This window comes from Dermochelys coriacea, chromosome 22 (genome assembly GCF_009764565.3).
Source record: "Dermochelys coriacea isolate rDerCor1 chromosome 22, rDerCor1.pri.v4, whole genome shotgun sequence".
NCBI lineage: Eukaryota > Metazoa > Chordata > Testudines > Dermochelyidae > Dermochelys > Dermochelys coriacea.
The window spans coordinates 14929871-14948823 of record NC_050089.1 but is presented as its reverse complement, the minus strand read 5'-3'; the positions used below and the strand labels follow the sequence as shown (position 1 = coordinate 14948823).

Below are 18953 nucleotides of genomic sequence, written 5' to 3'. Positions count from 1 at the left end.
AGTTAGAGCATCAGAGCAAGCACTTTCTAATGCCACACTAGCCCCCCTCAATAATACAACTTGGTGAAAGAAAATGTCAGTCTCCCTGTTCATGTTTGTTGGGATGTAGATGCCTGTCTCAAGGGGCTTGGACCGAGAAACTCATTACACCAATGAGCACCATGTAGGGAAGAAACAAGTTTGCACAAGAACTCAAATGCTGAAGACTTTCAGTTTGATTGTTGACAGAAGAATGAGGAGATCTGGTCTATGGACATATTGCTAAATTTCTTAAGCTCTTAGTTAAGGAAGTACATGGTCATCCAATCTAGTGGAATGCAGAATTTGGGTGCTGTCAGTATTTTGCAAGGACTTGACTGAGCTGCTTAAAACCATGGATTTTTTTTCCTTCCTGCACTCACAGCTGCTAATTAGTGGTAATTACAGTGGTAGGGTTTCCCCGTCATCAGAATCACCTTATTAGGACTTTGATTAGTTTGCTTCCTATCCTGCCCTCTTGCACTTTCTCTTGCACCATTCTTCTCTTGCAGAGCACCTCAATGGTGAAACTAAACAGTTTCAGCAATTCTTAGATCACAGTATGCAAATCCATCCCCAGAATCGCTAGAGACCATGCAAAATGGGAACCAGCCCACACGATGAAATGAAATTACCTATACATCCCAAAAAGAAGAGTACTTGTGGCACCTTAGAGACTAAAATTTGAGCATAAGCTTTCGTGAGCTACAGCTCACTTCATCGGATGCATTATACATCCCACATTCTTTGGGTTAAACAATGCCTCTTGCTGTTGGGATTCACAGAGAGGGAACAGTGGGACTTGGAATAGAGAGAATAGAATCATAGAAATGTCAGGATGGAATGAACCTTAAGAGGTCACCTAGCCCAGCATCCAGCACTGCGGCAGCATCCAATATACGTAATCTTAGCTGCCCTTAGAGTTAGAAAGTTTTTCCTAGTATCTAACCTAAATCTTTGTATATCCTTTGCTATGTCCTTGACAGTACATTATAAAGTATTTCCACACTGAGTATTTGGGACAGGAAAAGAACTCAGTCTTCAGTGTATAAGTCAACTGCTAACTGATGGGGGCTCAGGAAGAAACATCCCTGGGGGCAGGATATCCTGTAACTGCAGGGTTTCTTGCACTTTCCTCTGAAAGAGTTGGTGCTGACCACTGTCAGAACCAGATACTGCATTAGGTGGACTATAGGTCTGAACCAGTCTGGCTATTGGTACGTTCCAGAGGAACTGCACATTGTGTCTGGCTGGAGGAAGTTTGCCAATGGTTTCTCTCTACATAAGCCAAATGAAGTCATTAAGCAGTGTCACCCAAGTTAATTTTCATTCCCATCTGGGCACCTCAATTTATCACTGCTACAAACCATTGGAGAGACTATGTGGAGTGAGCAGGCCATCATAAAAGGGGCTATGCTTACAAACGAGATGCAGATAGTACCTCTTTCATTACAGATTAAGCACTGAGACTCATCCCTGGAAAGCCCTGTCACAAATTAAGCCCTGGATGCAGACCATAAGTGTTTCAGCTCCAGTAGAAATGGTGTCCCCCTCTACTGCAGTTTACTGTAGCAGCCCTACAGGAAGACACCCATGTTAATGGATGTAAAGCAAGCAGAGAAGGATTTTACCCAATATTCTGGTGGGGCAGCAGGGGATGGGTTGCTTTGAACTATGGTTCTTTCATCCAGACTTAAAAGTAAAATGTTACTTATGAGATACCCATTGTATCTCTACAGTCAATGTTAAATTTTATGCTTAAACCTGGGTTTCTGTTTCTTTATTATCCTCCCAACAAGTGCAGCACTTTTACAGAAGAGAGCCTGATCCAGAGCCCATTAAGTCAACGGGAGGCCTTCCACTGACTGGAGTTTGAACCAGTGACTAACAGTGTTTTCACAATCAGAATGAGGAAACGTGAGAACCTTCCTGCTTTATTGCTGAAAATTGCTGCCCTGGAAAGAAGGGCATTTGTCCGAATGGTGCAACATTCCACACAGCCACATTCCAAAACCAAAATCCATTTATTTAATGACAATTCCCTAGTCTTCCCTTTCCCATGTTTGGTCAGGGGCTCAGCAGAAAAACATACTATGACTAATGCTGTAGAATCATCTTAACTGTCTGATCTGCTGAATTATGGCTTCACACTTCAACAAATACAATTAGCGCTAATGATGGTGTTAGTTTAATGGGTTGACTTTTCCATGGTCTACTCATGGCTGGCAAATGGAGCTGTACTGCGACAATTCTAATGAAAGTCCATACTTCAGAATCTTAATGGAGTCCCTTAGAGCAAGGTTCCCTTCTAATTAGATTAACTGACACCTAGCATTGCTCATCTAGGTCTCTTATTACCTGGATTTGATTGTGCAACATTACGACACTGTATTGATATGAATGAGCAAAATTCAGCATGGCTCAGATAACTCAGGGAACAGTTAATGGGAAAGGCAGTCCTCTCTCTCCAAGCCATGCATTCAAATACTTAATCGTTAGTGGCAATAAAGCAATTTTCATGCATCTACAGTACTTACACGGCCCCCCCTTCACCCCCATCACCATAGCCTCTGAGCACCTGACAATCTTTAAGGTCTTTATCCTCAAAGCACCCCTGAGAGGTCAACCAGGGCTGTTAGTTCCCAGCTGTAAAACAACGCTAAGACACAGGGAAACTAAGGCCTGCATACACAAAAATAAGCCACCTATATCTTAGTTTCAGCAGAGATGTATAAAACTCCTGCTGAACCTTGTAGGCCCCTAAAGTTTTTTTTTTTGGGGGGGGGACAGTAAAAGGTCCCTCAATGCCTATGTTTCTGCCTTATGGGCACTGCTGCCTCTGTCTTGGCAACTGGGTGCCTATCTCCACCCTAAGCTGCAAAGCAGCTCATGAAGTAGGGCAAAGGCAGGTGTTCAACCATTACTTTGCCTGCAGGGCCCAATCCAGTAAACATGCTGAGAAAGTGCCCACCAGATTGGGCCCCTCAAGTGAGTACACAAGGTGGGCTGCAGAGGTGAGGGGACCTCCTTCATAACTAATGCCAGTAGTTTTATTCCAGTTTACTCACCTCTGATGTGGGAACCCCCCAATTAGAGTCCCTCCTCCACCTGTAGAATTGCCATTTCTCAGGTGAGCACTAACTACTGGGTAATGGGGTATCTGGGCCTTCTTCAGTGTCTCCCATTGAAGTCTCTCACTGGCTAAATAATTCAAGAGTCACTGGGGCCAGAAAAGAGCAAACAAAACCCAGAATAGAGCAAACAAAACCCAGAATAATTGGTTCGAGCATTTTCCCATGCTGTGGGAGAGCCAGGAGCCAGTCCCTTTGCTCCCATGACCCTGACTTGTTTCTGGGATTCTGGACTAAGACCTGCTAGCTGGTTGAGTCAGATGGCAGGACAGTGTCTACTATACACCACTTCTGCTCTGCCTAAATCCTGGCCCAGATTGAGCATTCTCAGGATTGATTTCTGACTGCACAACAAATGGACTCTCCTATTTTAGCGTTTGGCAGAATGCATCTCATGCTGAATAACTGGCCTCAGAGCAAGCACTACCTCTGGAAGTCGTACTGAAATCAAACACTAATCAGCCATTCTGCAATCAACAGCTCCATCATGGCAGCCTGGACACAGTGATGGGAATCAGGGAGGAGGATAGAGAGACAGCAGAAGGGGAAGGATTCATTTTTTATAGGCTTTTCAGATTGAGCAAACCAGCCCAAAGGGTTATATATGGAGAGAAATAGCCCAAGAGATTGGGTGAGGAAGTTATTCAGCAGAACCTCAGCTTTTGCTGATTATACCCCAGCAGCACGGCAGGGACTCCAATTGGAAAGATCTTGCGTCAATGATCACAAGCAAAGAACCAGCACCATGAGTTTTTAATAGTGTGGCAGAATGAAAATAAAGGAACCAGCGTCTCTCGAAGTTGGGAAATTTCTCTATGAAACTGGTGGTTCACACTGAACTATTTAGTTATTTCACAGAAGTGCCCAGAGGCCACAGATGAGATTGGGCCCCATTGTGCAGCCTAGATTTTATAGTACCCATAGGACGTCCTATATGCATTGCTTCATTCCCACTAGATTTTAACACTCCTAAGCCACAGCAATACAAATGCTGCCATATCAGGAGAATGGATGGCAGCAAGGAAATCATTTTCACAGCAAAAAGACATGTTTGCAGGTGGCAATTGACAACAGTATGCCCCCCGTCACTAGAGGTTTTGGATCCATGCCTGAGAATATCTGTTCCAGCAGGTGGGTCTCTGCAGAGCCAACCCTTGTTGTTCCCTGCAGCTTTGCTGCCAGCTCCAAAAGACAGGCCTTTCTAGTTTGTTGGCTCAATAAAAGGAACATGTTATCCAATTTGTCTGCTGATTTAGTCTAAATTGCATGTGGGATTCACACTGCAGAATGTCTGCATGTGTAATTAACAGACTAAAATCCTTTTTAAAATGTAAGAGTTCTGATTGCCACAGCGATAGGTTTCATAGATTAGCTGGTTAAACCTTCAATTAATGCATATTGACAGCCAAATGTGAAGCTAATATGCAAGTACTAATCTGTCTAGATATTTATATTTCAAGTGATTTAATTCCTCACATTCCATGCTCAGCATATGTAATTTCATCAGAAGCACAAATGTTTCATGGCAATGTACTGGTTTCAATTAAGTTTTCATTGGGAAGCAGGGAGAGACTCATGCTGTACAGTATGGTGGTTAGGACATTGGTCTGAGGTGTGGGAGAGACCGGGGTTAGCCCATCTCCAGGCCAAATCCTTATGAGTTCCAACTTAAATATTCTGGCATACTGCATTGACCTTACTATCTTTTATTTAGGAGGAACAAGACTGATGGATTGGAAGCCTGGGCACATCACTGCTGGCGAGCCGTGTGCGCAAACAGAAGCAAGTCTGCTCCTGAACTTTGCAGAGGCTCCCCTCCCACCCCCGAGAGCCAAAAGCACACATTAGTGATGAGCATTCAGCTTCTGTAACCCCTTTATGCATGTGTGGGGAAGGCATGGTCATGAGCCAATGCTGCTGTTTCTATGCCACTGCTCCCTTCAGAGGGAATAATCAGCCATGAGGATAGAGGGGAGGAGGTTTCTGTTGCTCAATGACATTCAAACCATGCACCCTCCCCATCATGTCAGTCACTCCAGGAGTGAGGAATCTTTGACTGCTCAAGCCATGGGGGAAGGAATGAGCTGAAGGGAAAAACGAGCTTAGTTCTCTACACCATAATTTCTGGGCTCCTACAAAGCATTACTTGCATCCCTAGAATCTATTTCTTCTCTCCTAAATATGAATGCCAGTACAGAGATGCATCAATCTAGCTAGATTCTGCGACTGCCTGAGGTGCCAAGAGAAGAAACTTTCCCTGTACAGTGTGTAAATGCTGCTTAGGAAGGGGAAAGAGGTACCCAGGAGCTTCCCTGATGGTGACTCAGAACAGTTTCAAAGCTTACAGCAGCCTGGGACCTTCCCACCAAGTCTGATCTCCTTGGCTCCTAAATGTATCTGCTCCAAATGGGAGCTTCCTCTCCTGCATGGACTGGAGGTCCACTCCAACTCCCACTGGCCCTTCATGGAATTCTCTGATCCCCTTCTTCCTAATGAAGGAGGTGCCCCAACAGTCAAAATTCCCATTTGCTCCACTCCAATCTGGAGGAGTGGTGGACAGTTTTGCCTGGAGCCTACATTTGACCTGGTCAGCTTGTGGGACCCTACCTGGAGCTCAAACTCACTGACAGCACTCAGGTCATTGGAATACACAAGCCTCCCCATCACTGCAAGGGGCAGTCCGCAGGGAAGGAATCCGTGTACTAGGGACCCTTAAATCTCTAACCTCATGGCCCCCTATGCCCTTGGGTAAAATTCTGCATTTTTCAGATACAGAGCAGAACCTGCCTCTGGAATTGTTCTCCCCAATATGCAACTCTCTCCAAATGGGAGCGTATTCTGGTAACTGCTAGTTAGCCCTGGATAAAACGTGTACCTGAGTTAAAACTGGATGACTAGTTAGTGTTTCCATATCTGAAAACAGAATTTTGCTTTTAATTTGACTGAGCCATCCATCCCTCCCTATGGCCCATTTGAGTTGTCTCTGGTCACCCTGATGATCAATGGCACGGGACACAATTTGCATCTCATTGGCAAAAATCTCAGCCACAAATGTGCACTTGTTGCATTTTGGAGATGCTTCTTCCTTGGTTTGGCAGCTGATATGAACTACTCTAAATTAGTGGCTGTTCAGTCATTCTATCTACCCATGTCAGTCTTGTCCCAAAGAAAACTTCACACGGAACACACTTCCCTCCATTTGAACGAGCACAATGTGTCGGGCAGTGCAGTGTAAAAAAGACCTAGCAGTTATCCAGTGAATACACAACTGTGCAGAGACTGCTGCACATTGTCATCACGCTGCTGGGAAATTTGCAGGAAATACACTGGCAAGTGCCTTCCAGCAGTTGCTGCCCAAATTAAACAGGTCTCCAGGAGTCTGAGCAACTGAGTCAGCATTTGAACTGTAGTCCAGAGAAGTCTAGACTAGCTGCTGATTATTAAAGGAAAGCTTCCATTTGTTCTTGTAAACTTCAGAGAAAATAAATCCTCCACATCAGCCAGATACATACAAGGCCAACCCAGGTCTTCAACAGCAGCCAGAACACATTGCAGATCCAGGTGCACTTGTGAAGTGGATTCATCGGTAGCATCAAAGGCCAAGCAGTGCTGTAGTTAAGACTTTCTATTGACAGAGCCCCTTTTCAGTTTTTAACTACACATACAGACACCATAAGTGACTTACCTCCTCAATGATGAAACAGTTGGGGGTGGAGAGTGGGGGAAGGAGAATTGTTTCATGTCCTTCACTTTGAATTCTTACTGCTCTGAGGTTCTCCTACACCCCAGCATGTATTTTGCATTTCACAAGCTGTGCTTGAACAATGAGGGCCTGGATATTAAGGAACTTTTTTAGGGTAATGGTAAGCATTAATAAGTGCTTCACATTTGCAACAATTCAAAGGTGTAATCCCTGTGAGCGACTTGTTTTTAATTAGAAGTGTAAATAAACAATGATTTCATATGTCCTCTAAAGCCTTTGAAGATCAGTTTAAAAGCAAGCATGCTAGTAAGGGATGAGGCTTTGCAAGTCAACTGGAAATAGAGATCTAGCCAAGCAAAAGCCATCTTGAGTAATCAAATGGCACATGTGTTCCAAGGTTAAGTTACATGAGTCTATGCTCCAGTCCTCAAGTCATTTTTAGGCTGTTTGAGTATTTGCCTTTTATTGCTCTTCAAAAAACCCAGAGTGACTGCAAATGAGAGAAATCAGGGAAGGTTTGTGTACGCACCAGCTAGAGCACAGAACTACAAGGCTGGACTCCTGACTCAGTGACCACACAATTGAATGCAGGTCATTTAATCTCATTGCACTTCAAAGTATCACTCTGTAAAATGGAGAGATTATAATGATCACAGTGAACACTTCTGGCCTGGCCTTGGAATCTATGAATAGTCATTGCATTATATAGTGAACATTAATTCCCACACCACTTCTGGGAGATTATAATGGGGGTGATATTTGTTAAGGACAAAGCAGACACCATACAGAAGTTACGGCCGCATTCAATCAAACATTGTCTATTAAGGACCATTGCACCAGCCGGAGATGCCATAATTGATGGCATTGCACCAGGCATTGTATAGTGAAGTTCCCAGATCTGGCTCATTCCTCCAAATCCACTCAAAAACTGCCACCTATTCTGAGCACTTCCATTTTGGGTGCTTGCCCTGATACAGCTTGCAGCTGATTTTTAGAGGTGTCAATCAGCTGCAAATCCAGGCACTCAGCACCTTGGGAAATCAAATGCAAAGGATCCAAAGTTTAACTCAAATTTCTGCTCTGCTTTTGAAAAGTTGGCTGCAGTTCACTTGCTCAAGGTCAGACTGAATCTGTGATGGAGACTCCTAGAAAACTGGAATTCCTGGCTCTCAAGTCTGTGCTTGTACCACTAGACTCAGTACCAGCAACAATGCTCACTTATCTTCTTGGGAGTCTTAGCTAGTGAATATTGGTGGGATAGTTGGAGGGAAGGTAAAGAATTAGTAGCATAAGACTACAGTAACTCTCCAGATGGGTGCTTCAGCCAGATTTGTTCAGTTAGGTCCTTTTTCCTGGTGTCCATGTGTCTTAGCATCTGCAACCAGGAGCTTTCTATTAAGGGCTTGATCCTGCACTTTGTGTACACACAGGTGCAGAGTCAACTTTTCATCTGTTTGTGTTTAAGAATAGTCATCCATTCTCAAGCTAGAGGGCAGAGCCTTGCTAAACCAGAGGGAATTCTGACCTGCATTTACACTACCAGTCCAGTTTCAATGAAAAGCCCAAGGGGATTCAGTCAAACCAGTCATACTGCCCTTCTTGCAGACTGTTGGGAGCCTTTTGTCCCATCACAGATGGACCAGATGCTTTAACTGAGCACTTATGCTGCCAGGATAATCAGTTACATGGAAACAGACTCACTGAAGAATGGGTAAATGCTTTAACAGTAGGGCCTTGGGGAAGCTTCTCTGATAAAAGGAACTTGCACCAACCTCAGGCAAAATATACCAAGGAGCCACTTTTAACATCTCTGCATGTTATTTCTGCTGTTTAGCCAAGCAAGACAGACAAGCATACCACAGATGTCTGCAGCATGGACAAGAGAAACACCCCATGAGTCTATGCAAGGAGGAGTTCAAGCAAAAGGCAACAATTATTTCTCTAGCTATTTTAATTGCAGCTGTGGTGTTGGGATAAGGAGACCCTGCAACATGCATGTTTCAGATACTTCCCTGTCTGACAGCCTCATGTCCTTGAGATTTGTGGGTGAGAGGAGGATATAGCCCAAGGGACTCCATAAGCCAATGGAATTGATTTGGCCATTGCAAACAGGGTTTTGACTTCAGACGAATGTGCAGCAGGGAGCAGACTCAGGGAGCAAACATGCTGTCTGCAGGGGAACACCTTCAGGAGGCAAATAAAGGCAAGAAAATGGAGGAAAATCATGGGGGGAGCAGAATTTTTAAAACTTTAAACATTCTGTTTAGAAGATACCCTTTCAGTGAAGCTGACTGATCTGAATGTCACATGCACAAACAGGCTCTGCAATCAGGGATTCAAGATTCTCATACCAGTTTGTTCTCTTTCCCCTGCCCCCCAAACCTGGAAAAAACCAAAAGACAACCAAGCCCTCAATTTGATTCACAGCCACCACAGCCAGGGTGTCCATCTAGGGAATATTTTGGTGAGCATTTGCCTGTAACTGTCTTGGGCAACACTTGCACATGAAGCCAAGGAGGCAAAAGTTGGAGTCTTCTAGTCGAGAAAACCCACAGATGTTTAAATGGAAACAACCCAGTTTAGTCCCTGACAGGCAGAGCTATTCAGAACATTCAACTAATTATAAGGTAGGGGAACTGTCAATATAAAACTGGTGTCAAAGGCACATGGAAACTGCTGGTGTCTTTTCTGTACAGAGCTACAAGGCTCAGAAATGTCAAGTCAAAATTTCATTTTGAAACAATTCCCAGCTATTTTATCTAGTGACAAGTACTTTTGTTCTGCACGGGTTTGAGGAGATGAGCAGGTTTCTTTTATAAGATAGCTCCTTTCTTCACCCCAGGAGTCAGGCCACACTACCAAGCTGACACTACCTCCTGTTTTAAAGGGAGACTTGAATATTTAAATATTAGGAGGAAATAATGGTTGAATACAGCATAGAGTTTTCCCAGCCAGGATACCCATCTCCTCCCCCCATTCTCTATTCTGTGTACATTCTTATACCATGGCAATGACTCTTCAAGGTTAAAATAAATTGGCCTCCATTTTCAGAAGGCCGATTAGGTAATCTTTTATTAGACCAACTTCTGGGGAGAGACTAGCTTTTGAGTTTGCATAGATCTCTTCAGGTTTGGGAAAGGTATTCAGTGTGTCACAGCTAAATACAAGGTGGAGGAGATTTAGTGCAAGTAGGAAACATTCTGAGGGACCATTCAAGTCAAAGAGGCCTATCGAGAGGAAATATGGCCTAATGGTTACAGTACTAGCCTGGGACTTGGGAGACCTGGATTTAATTCCCTGCTTTGTCACCAACTCCATGTGAACCCTGGACAAGTCGCCTACTAACTCTCTGCCCCAATTTCTGATCTGTACAATGGGATAACAGCTCTGCCCTACCTCCTAGGGGTGCTGAGAGGATAAATACCTTAAATCATGAGCCACCCAGATACTATAGCAAAGAGGCCACATCAGAGAGGTGCTTCAATTTTTGGGGTGCTCACCTGAAGGCACCTTAGAGAAGCCTTTTTTCAGAGGGAAGCTCCTCTGCACTTTCTGCAAAATTAGGGTTTTCAGGTATCTGAAGTTGGGTACCTGAAAATGAAGAACCCTCAAAATCACTTGTCAATTCTAAAAATTTAGGCTTAATGTCTAAAGATAAACATGTATCCACTCCCTTCCTCACACAGCAAGCAAGTTGTGTGTGTTCTCATTATGGCAGGTAACTGCCAAAGAAAGGCACTTTGCATTTGGACAGAACACATGCAAGGCTGGTAGCAATTCTTCATTTGGCAGGTGCCATTTGTGAAGTCCCTTCTCTGAATCTATGGAACTGAAACCAATTCCTCTGTGGTCATCAGAATGTTACAGGAGCTACATTACATCATATCCCAATGTCACCAATACACACCAGCTCACATGGCACCCTGAGGTAATTGCATACATTATCTGTAAAAAGAAATGGTATTGTATATCACCCAGTCCACCCAGCCAACTGTATAGATGGTACAACAATCCCTTTGGCCTTTGCAGGGGAAATGGAGAAGGCAATTTTAAATCATGTGGAATTAATTTCTGACATAAGCAACATCCCTTCTTCTAAACTTAATCTCATTCAGCATGTTTGCTGTAAATCATGAGGCGTAACAGTGAGATTAAAACATGTTTGAATGAGATGGATAAACACTGAGGGGCCCTCCCTAAGAATAAGGGAATGAAAGGTGGAAAGCAAGTGTTTTACTCTTTATAGCAAATACTTCACTCACTGAGGACACTGGCCCCCATTGTACTAAAGGAAAGGGTACAATTAGCATTCTTGCAGTTTTAGCACTCACTGCCTAGCAAAAATTCAGCCTCAATCTTATGTAGATCAGTGTTTGCTTCCCATTTTACAGAAAGGTAAACTGAGTCCCAAAGACATTATGTAACTTGCTTGAGGTCACAGCACGTAAATGACAAAGGAATGAAAGCCAGGATTCCTTATTCACTGGCACAGGGGTGTTGTCTAAGAAAGATTGGATCTCCTTGGGAAAAGTTCGCAATGAATGTCAATATTACAAGAATACACAAAGAATACTACTTCAATAGTTTAGTCTAATCAAAATGAAGCATGGCAAGCCACGGAGATGCAAATGGGACTACTAAATGTCTCATCCCAATGTCTTAGGTGGAACAGTGATCTTTGCACATATCCAAAACCCTTGGATGTCACCATTCCACAGAATCGTTAATGAAACCTAAATGACCTTTCTGCGACTTGATAAACAGCATTATAGCAGCAACAGCCCCTATGCTCCATCACCAAATTAAAAGCATCCCAGACCTATTGTACCACACTACATTTTGCACTTAACAGAATAATAATTTGGTGAGAACTCTGCAGATCTGTATATTCCTAGAGCTTAGTTCTGTGTCCCCACCATAGGAAAATGCTGGCTCATTGTTGAGCTGTAGAACATTTTGCTTTAGTCTTATGCTTTGTGCTTTTCCCCAATGCCAATTTGTACAGAGAAATAGTTTAAACTCCCACAATTCATGACTCTCAGTTGTGTCTTCTTCACATCAGCTGAGCTGCAAGTTTCAGAGTAGCAGTGTTAGTCTGTATCTGCAAAAAGAAAAGGAGGACTTGTGGCACCTTAGACTAAAATTTGAGCATAAGCTTTTGTGAGCTACAGCTCACTTCATCGGATGCATGCAGTGGAAGATACAGTGGGGAGATTTTATATACACAGAGAACATGAAACAATGGGTGTTACCATATACACTGTAACAAGAGCGGTCAGGAAAGGTGAGCTATTACCAGCAAGGGGGTGGGAAGAAGCTTTTGTAGTGATAATCAAGGTGGGCGATTTCCAGCAGTTGACAAGAATGTGTGAGGAACAGTATGGGGGGAAATAGTTTTACTTTGTGTAATGACATGTACCAAGATGTTTTTAAAAGCTTATAGAAAATAGCTCTTCTGCACCACAGTAACTTCTGGATCACATACTCAACTGGGGTAAATCACCATAGCTCCTTTGAAGCCAATGGATCTACTCTTAGATCAGTTAAGGATCTGGCCCCATGTGTGTAATTACCGCCTACACCAAGAAACTGAGCCAGAGCCTCAGCAAGTTCACATCAGCACAATTCTGATTTCTACTGTAAATCAGTGTCGCTACTTCAGCTGAGGAACTGGCTCCATAGAATAAAACCTAGGTCTCCTGACTCCAACCCCTCTATGCATTGGTACATGTAGCTAAACAGAATGCATACCAATAACCATGCAGCTGAAAGTGGTCTCCCCTGACTCAACTGGAGTCTGGATTGGATTACTGAGCTTGTCTTCAGTCTCTAGGCATTGCGTGAAAGGTCATTCCACCGATCAAACTGCACCTCCAGACTTTGGAAAAGTAATTAGGCATTGTACTACATTGCTTGGATAAATCATCTAAACTGCAATTAAGATTAGTGCCATCTCCATTGTTGACACTGATATTTCAAGCAATTGTAAATTTAAAATCAGTCATTTTTCTAGTTAACTCTGTATATGTATATATAATCTTGGAAAATCATCCAGGGCAAGCTTAATTAGATTAGTTCTCTCTCAGAAGATTACACTTCTGCTATGTTGTGTGCTCAGAGGCTCAGATTTTGCAAAGCGTATATGTAGGGTGTAGGAACAGGATGAGTATCAGTTTAAACAGTTAGTGAGTCCTCTAGTGGTGCTCACTGTGTTTTAGAAGACCCCCAGAACCCAGCCAGGAGAGCAGGATATATGTAGCTAGTTCTGAGTAACATTCAAGAGTGAGTTGCATTTGTGTTACATATTGTCAACAAACCTGGTTATCTGGACCCCACTGTGCTGGTGTGGTTTTCATAGTATGTTTGTTGTACAAGAGCAAGACAATAGTATGCTATGGGTGGAAGGTGCTGGCCCCACAGCCTGAAGACTGCAGTCCTGTGTATCCACAGAGCAATTGAAGCAAAAAGCCTGATCCAACAGGCACTAGGAAGATCCCCACTGACAAGAGCAGACTCCCAATACACTGCCCACATTACCAAAACCCACCTTTAGGGCCAAAACCAAACTATTAGGGATTAAGGGACAATTTTGCCACTGGACTCAGTATCCTTAACTGCTGGGTTACATCCCCTTTTTCTGAAACAGGTGGATATTGGACTACTGTCCCCTGGGCCAATCCAGCCTGACAATTCCTATTTCCTCACAGGAGAATCAACAACTGCCATCCTTTTGCTACATAAACTTGGTAACAGAATGGATCCAATTCTACATGCAATGGCCAAGATAACCACTGAAGTCAACAGGAGACACCTATGGAAAGAAGGTAGCCACCTTCTGTGCATTAGTTCAACAAGCTATTTTAAAATAAATATACATATATACATATACATATACACATATATACATATACATATATATATGAGCCCATCCAGCCCACATCACATCTGAACCTATAATTAATCCCTGCCTGAGCCTCTCATCTGGAGAGTTCAAAGGAAGGACTGTGGCAGGCTGTGTAACTCCACTCAAGAATAAATCTGAATGGCATTTCTTGAAGGAATAGAAAGCACCAGTTTGCATGTAGGGATTCATTAAGTCATAGACAACTAGTTCTTCCCTCTTCACTAAGGTGAAATGAAGGCAGGGAAATGTACTGCAAATCCAAGTCCTGTGCAGACAAGGAGATTTCGGACTATTTGCTTAGCAGCCAGTGTCCTGAATTCAGTCTTCTGCTGTATTGACAGTTGTGTGACTTACAAAGATTTTTGGCTCAGTTTGCTGCAATGAGCCCAGGATACAGAAGAGCAGCAAGCTGTGACCCTTTGGGCTGCCATCAGACAAACGGGGGAAATGTTAACTGGGGTTTTATTTTAAAGCAGTCCATCGGCTAACAATTATATTGGTCCCAGCCTGACCCAAGTCACTTGCAGGATGTTTGCTAGCCCCAAAATAATGAGAACACGCCTAAGGGAGATTAAAATAGGAGTAGTTTGATGAAAGCACAAGCTCTCACTCCCAGCCATGCAGAGACCAACTGGTCCACAGGTGCCAGCGAGGGCCTCCAATGCTGTAGATTTTGCTTTGGGGAAGCAGGAGTTGTTTGGTAAAGAGAAGGAAAGCATGTAATCAGCAAGGGCCCCTCTGGGCTGTAAATTAGTTATACTGGGCTCTGGAGAAACAAGAGAAATCTAGGCTATGGTGGTTGACATGGTGCCTCCTAGGGCACCTCCATGAACCCAGATTAAGGAAAGCAAATGCCTCTTCTGGTGCTATTTAGAAAAAAGTAGGGCAAGCAGTGTGCCAGGGAGGAGGGAAAAGGATAAACTTGGATTTAGGGAGCAGATGGTGCCACAGATATTGATGGTGTGTTTTGAGAAGAATGCAGTGTCTGGTAAGATGCATAGAGCAGGGGAAGGATCCTTACCTTGCACTGATCTTGATCAAGGGCAGAGGGAGAATAATCAAAGTGAAGACAGCCTGTAGCATCTGATCTTCAGTACCGAAGTAGTATCATTTCCCCCACCCTAGTAGACACTGCCCAGTCACGTAGCCTAAAAGGAAGGATCCCTCCTCCCAAAAAACATCAAGTTCTTTATCAAGGCAGGAGCCATATTGTATTACAGGAGATCCTCCCCACTCTGTACAGGTAGGGATGGCACCAAGACTGGGCGATTCAGACCCAGATCACAACAGACTTCAATCCAAAATCTTCACCCCACCATTAGTCCTACTTGAATGTAGGATGGTGTCCAATTGATCAGCATGGGAAAATCATGGCAGAGGAAGTGCTCTGGAGGGCACTGGTATCTGTTCTCCTCTACACTTATGTTAGTCACCTCAGTGGCAGAGGCTAGATTGCCTTTAGCCTTCTCAATGGGAGAAACGTAGTGACATTCACATTCAATTCCACCTTCCCCCATATGCTACAGACACTGACAGTTACTGGAGCTCTTGTAGAGAGCATCAGGCAGCACAGCTGGGCTAAGCAAGCACGGGACAGTAAATTAAGGTCAGAAGGGACCATTCAGATAATCCAGTCTGACCCTCTGTAGAACACAGGCCAGAGAATGTCATCCAGTAATTCCTGTAGTGAGGAAATCACTGCATGAAATTCATGAAAACCAGTAGACTGTGCTTTGTAACAGAAGCCATGTTTATTTTCATAAACTTTTTTAAAGCAGCATATATTTCAAGCACAAGGAACCCACAAAGGCATGTATGTTACCCCTGTTCTGGCGATGCAATTCTCAATTGTCCCCCCCTCAAAATCATGCCTATATTCTGAAAAAATCCATGGCTTCAGCAGCCTAGTACACTTGTGAACAGCAACTCTAAAAGAAAAGGATAATTGTGATTAATGCACTGGACTGGGACTCTGGAGATCTGACTGCAGTAAACTTCCTATTTGACCTTGGGCAAGTCACTGAAACTTCTCAGTTTCTCATCTGTAAAGCAGGGATGATGCTTTCTCCCAACCTTTGTCTTGCCAGTTTAGATTGTAAACTCTGCAAGGCAGGGACTGCCTCTCCCTATGTGTTTATAAAGCACCTAGCACAATGGGCCCTGATCTTGATTGCAATCCTCCAAGAGCCACCTTAATACAAGAAAGTTATTCATAGTCTGTATTAGTGCTGAGTGAGAACCAGAATTTCTGTTTCACAGGAAACTACAATGTCAAAATTTGAACTATAAGCCAGTCAGCTAATTGCAATATTGGAAAGATGCTGGTACAAAAACTATTTGTAAACACCTACAGGACCATAGGATAAGGAATTGTCAACGTGGACTTGTCAAGAACAAATGATCCCAAACCAACTTAATTTCCTTCTTTGACCAGGTTATTGGCCTCCAAAATACTTGCAAGCCCTCCCAACTTGGTCATCTACACACTTTAAAAGCCCACTCTTCACTTTGAGTCATTAGTCAAGTATTGACTAGCACCATACCCACTCCTGATCTCTTTAGGACCAACCTAGATATGTTCTCCCACTTTGACAGCAAACCAAAGATAATTACTGTCTATGGTTTTTTCAACCAGTTTTGCACCCACTGTATAGTAACTTCATCTAGACCATATTTCCCTAGTTTGCCAGAGATGCTGATAATTACCTTGAAACATGTCCTTTTGCTTGTTTCAGATCACAAAGTGCCTTCCACAGAAAGCTTAATTATCTCTAAATTTCATAGAACTGGAAAATTAGATTTTTCTGAACAATGGAAGGAATTAAATACAAAGCACCAATTAGACATTATAAAAAAAGTACAAGGATTTGACTTGGAAATTCAGCCTGGTGTTTACAAAGCTCTCATGAGCCTATTATTCTATTTGACCAGAAGGTACCATTGCAATAGAACAAATTAAATGGAAAAAGTTAAGCAGGCAAATCTGTTGCAGACTGTGGTCAGCAGTGAATCATTTTATTAATACAGGGCTCAAGAAGTCAGGATAATGTTATGCAAAAGCATACAATGTTTAGAGGGATTCAACATTCAGTGGGGTATTCAAACAATTTGATTGTGCTGCCTATAGATTCCCCTCCAGCAACCTGAAAAAGGTGAGCCAGGGCCAACAAACTCTGGAGAAAGCCAAGAACTTGAGCTTTAGGAGTGAAATTTGCTCATTTGCAGAGGGACAGAACTAGGGCTTAAGTTACAAGACCTAAGCCTTGATGTCCCTCTGCTGAGAGGGGAATTTCACCCTAGAGGACCAATCTGTCCAGATTCTCATGGGGTCATAGGTTGAAGCTATTATAGTCTGTTTTTTCTGGGTACTACACCTTTCTAAGAGTCCTACCTGTGTGAAGATAACCAGCTGTTTATCAAGGATGGATGGGGTTTGGTGATTACAGCACTAACCAGGGCACACAAGGTCAGCATATTTTGGGGTCAGGGATTGTCCTTTTGTTCTGTGTTTGCCCAGGACTGGAGCTCTTAAGCATTGTGATCATTCAAAACAGTTATATTAAAAGCAGGCTTCAGTTCCTGTCTCTGCCAGACTCCCCTGCATGATCTTGAACAAGTCATTTGGGCCTGGAGCCACAACGAGACTTGTGTTGCAACACTCATCACTGAGCGCACCTATCAGAGCCAGCCCTGCAGACAGGACTGGAAGACAAGCTCCTATCTTGACCCGATTTGTGGGATTTCAGCATCTAGATGCCTAGAGTGAGGCAGCAATGTGCACACAGGCGCCAGGAACTAGGGCTCCTAGGGAACCTTTTACAGCAGTAATGGGGCATTGAGTGAGTTCAGGCACCTACAGGACTAGGCAGCAGCTAACCAGGGGTTTTGTGGATCAGAGTTGAATCTAAAACTGAGACTTAGCAACCTAAATCTGGGTTTGAAATGCTTAACTCCCTTTGGTCCTTATGCTGGCCATTCCCTACCTGTAAAATGGGGATAACATGTCTTTTCTCCACCCCTTTGTTCATTTTTTAGATAAGCTCTGTTGTGTAGGCACTGTTCCTATATGTGTGCATGCAGAACAGTGAGGCTCTGAACTCATTTGGGGCCTGGAGGCACTACTATAATTCAAATAATAAACTATCAGAATTGCTGTGTCCTGAACTCAGCTGAGCTACTCATGAAGTACAGGAGTTAAGTGCCAGACTAAGCTTTAACTAAGCTACTTTGCTAGTGATATTGGAGATGCTAATTAAAGCAAAATGGAAATATTAGAATTGAGAGATGTTGGGTAACTAGGTTTTCCTTTCAAACTAATTTTTATTCTTCTATAATTTTCTGCCACTCTGCACAAGTGTACTTGGTTGGCAAGATCATCTCACTGAAATAACCAATAAATGATAAATCTGTAGTTCTGGATCATGGGCAGGAACCAGAGCAGAAACCCATCTGAAAAAGCTTAGGGAAGGGAGGCAGATAGGCATGCATTCAGGACAAGTGGAGCAAGAAATACTTCTGCCAAGGCCAAAATAGGTTGGCAAATCAAATTGTTTCAAGCTAAGGAGCATTTTGGTAAATAAGCAGGAGTTTTTTTTGAAGCAGTCATGCAGGTGCAATAAGCTGTGCTACCCCAATGAGATCAGACTCCTTCCTTCTGTCCTTCCATGTCTGATGCCAGCATGGCTCTTAGTTACCTTAGAGCTTAACAGTCATCACAGATTGTAGGCCCACATAATAGCAGTAGCATTGAAGGGGTGTAGTAATAGAGGAAGAAAAGTGCACCACTTGAAGAAATGCTCATTGAGTCACCAGGTGCTACCTCTTCTCCATCATATCCTTGAATTATACTGCCCAAGCCAACGATCAGTCTCCACACAGCCAAACTTATGTGTAAGCAGGGGTATAGTCCCACTCTTGTGGGGAACTTTCCTGGCTTCTGCACTACCCCGGTGAAGCGGGCTAGTGAAAGGATCTGAGTCCTTGCTCCACTTCCTTTACCCAGTGGCCTCCCTGCCCTCGAGGGCTCCCTTTCCAGTCTCCTGTCTGGCAGAGTCCTTGTAATCCCGACAAGGCTGGGCCCAGGATTCCTGGGGGGCTCGATCCCCAAACCTGCTGTGGTCACCTAGGACAGGGGTTAGTGTTTCCCCACTTGGGGGTACTCTCTCTGCACTGGGCACTTCTGACCCACTGACCATTA

The 18953-nt window shown here is 43.5% G+C and overlaps 1 long non-coding RNA gene across 1 annotated transcript in view; it reads right to left on the bottom strand.

Annotated features, from left to right (window-relative positions):
• Positions 1-8456: 8456 nt before the first annotated feature.
• The window catches only part of LOC122457201, a 28727-nt gene continuing 18230 nt past the window's right edge, over positions 8457-18953 (bottom strand). The window contains exons 2-3 of the long non-coding RNA XR_006276618.1: positions 10353-10443; positions 8457-9036 (exon numbers count right to left, since the gene is read on the bottom strand). This is a non-coding gene — a long non-coding RNA (uncharacterized LOC122457201). The remainder of the gene's footprint in view (positions 9037-10352; positions 10444-18953) is intronic.